At 43.6% G+C, this 2,500-nt stretch overlaps 1 protein-coding gene across 2 annotated transcripts in view; it reads right to left on the bottom strand.

Annotated features, from left to right (window-relative positions):
* The window catches only part of mgll (monoglyceride lipase), an 18,144-nt gene that overhangs the window by 7,024 nt on the left and 8,620 nt on the right, over nucleotides 1-2,500 (bottom strand). The gene's annotated exons all lie outside the window — the stretch shown is intronic.

The raw sequence follows: 2,500 nt of genomic DNA, 5'->3' as shown, positions 1-2,500 counted from the left end.
GTGAGCTATCAGCTAGTAGCTTCTTACAGTAGCTATGCTAATGATTACAGGGTGAGGCAGAGGGCAGTGTGAGCTAATAGGTAGTAGCTTCTTACAGGAGCCATGCTAATGATTACAGGCTGCAGCTGGTCAGTGTTGTATCACCATGAATGTAGGCCAATGGTCAGAAACAGGTGGTCAGTCAGTGCAATACAGCAGAATATCTACAGCATGACGTATAAAATCATAAATCTGTTTCAGGATTCCTCTTTTTAATCTTCCGTCTTACATAACATACTGTGGCTGCAGAAAGTCTGGTTTTCATTTGTAATAAATTATTGAACATTTCACTTTGAAAGTGTCCAGTAGGCTGTGTAGATCAGTAGGGAAAATGTGATCATTTTGAATAATTTTCCGACCCTCAACCTATCTTGCATGTCATCCCTCCTCTCTCTCCCATCCTTCCTGTCAATCTCTACTGTCTCTATCCCAATAAAGCAGAAATGCCCTAAAAACATATTTAAAAAATATATAATATATATACAATTGTGTATATATACTAATTGTGTGAATCATCTATCCATCAGTCATCATAAGAAAAAGTAATCTATGCTAGGACCAGGGGCTATTGGCTGTCACAATGCTAGAAGAAAGGAAGAATTATTATAATAATTATTTTTTTTAAATTTATTTTCAGGAGAGAAACTTGCACAGGGGGCTCGTGGGGATGAAGAGGTCTTTAGGAGGGACAGTTAAGAGACGGGTCTTCAGTCTATGGCAGAAGATAGGTAGTGACTGCAGTCCTGACAGCAGTGGGAAGCTCGTTCCACCAGCGGGGCTACAGTAATTACATTGCAATGGAATGAGGAATGGAATCAGTGATGTGTGGTATACTGTAGAGGCTGTACTGTACTGAGGTAGTGGTGGTGGTGGAGGAATGTGCCCCCCACACGGGAAACGCCAGATTTAACACACTGCTCATGTATTACTGGTTAATCGCGCTGGACATGGGCCTTTTACATAAACACTGAGAAACACATACGCATTGGCACATGCACACACCCACACACCTACACACACACACACAGACACACACCAGATGTAAGCATGTCTCTTTGTTAGATCAGCGCGGCGCTGCTCTCTCTACTGGGAGATGGAGATGCGCAGAGCGGTAGTGCTCTAAGTACCATTGTGGCTCTGTGGGCGCTCGGCAGACAAAACAAGTAAAAAAAGTCATTCTCCACATCAGACGGGAAGGTGCAGTCTACTCCCCGCCACAGGCTTGTCACTTGCGATGACTTCCCTTTCTGACTTCCTGTTCAATGTTTTAGTGTGTTCACACGCTATAAATACCTCCTCAGAACCCAGATGGAACAGTCTACACGCTAGTCTAAAGCAAACAAACGCAACGCCTTGTTTTTACGACGGGTCAAACGCGAGCTAACATCAGCCTTAACGAGCACAGCTGCCGTTCACTGCCATGATGGAATTGTGAGAAGAATGTTATCGCCGTGATCTGAATGTACACATACAGTACAGGTGGCTGCCATTGTTAGAGAGGGTTTACATCATGGAAGCAGAGTTCAACTGGAGAACAGCGGAGTGGAGCGAGACAGAGGCAGGATGGTGGAGCAGGGTGTGGGGAGCCAGGCGGGGAGGAGAGGAGAGGGGAGGGGAGGAGATGAGATGAGAGACAGGAAGGAGCAGCAGGGAGGGGAAGCCAAGCCTGGAACGTTTAACACTTTAATCCTTTAAGGCGTCGATCAGTCGGCCATGTTTGTGTTTACAAAGCTGAACTTTCTAAGAGGGCTGCGTTTCCACCCGAGGGCTTACAAAGTCAATGTTATGGCTTTTGGGTACACACAAGCTGTGATGTCAGAGCATCTGTGGTCATCAGAGCCCTTCTGATTGCCACTGTGTTGAACCGAGGAGGTGTGTATGATAGTTATACTTTAGCGGAGGCTGATGGGGGTAGAAATCGGAGGACGGGCTCATAATAGTAATGCATAGTAACGCATAGAATGGAATGAGGAATGGTATCAAACACGTCATGTCACCATTCCTCATTCCGTTCCATGCATCCCCCCCCCCCCCTAGCGAGAACACCAGTGTTTAGTCAGGGTATGCTGTGTAGAATGTAAGAAAGTGTTGCTCTGCTCAACAGACCGGCATGCTCAACCAGATCTGGTTCAAATCTGCAGTCAAACAAATACCACAAACTATTAAAAGCAGCTCAAGTATTTGACCTGTACTGTATTAGAAACAGGTCCTCTCTAAACTCTCAAGTATTTGGGTGAAGGGTTGCTAACAACCTGCACTCTATGGAAATATTTGATGTGCATTTACGGTCATTCATTCGGGAGCAAAAGTCAGAAATGCTGCCAAAAGAATCAAATATACTGAAAGTATGCAAACATGTGACCACACATAGACCTCTTTATGTTATATATATATATATATATATATATATATATATATATATATATATATATATATATATATATATATATATATATTCATT

This window comes from Argentina silus, assembly GCF_951799395.1.
Source record: "Argentina silus genome assembly, chromosome: 8".
In the NCBI taxonomy this organism is placed as follows: domain Eukaryota; kingdom Metazoa; phylum Chordata; class Actinopteri; order Argentiniformes; family Argentinidae; genus Argentina; species Argentina silus.
Note: the sequence above shows the minus strand (reverse complement) of the source record. Positions and strands in the feature narration are given on the sequence as shown.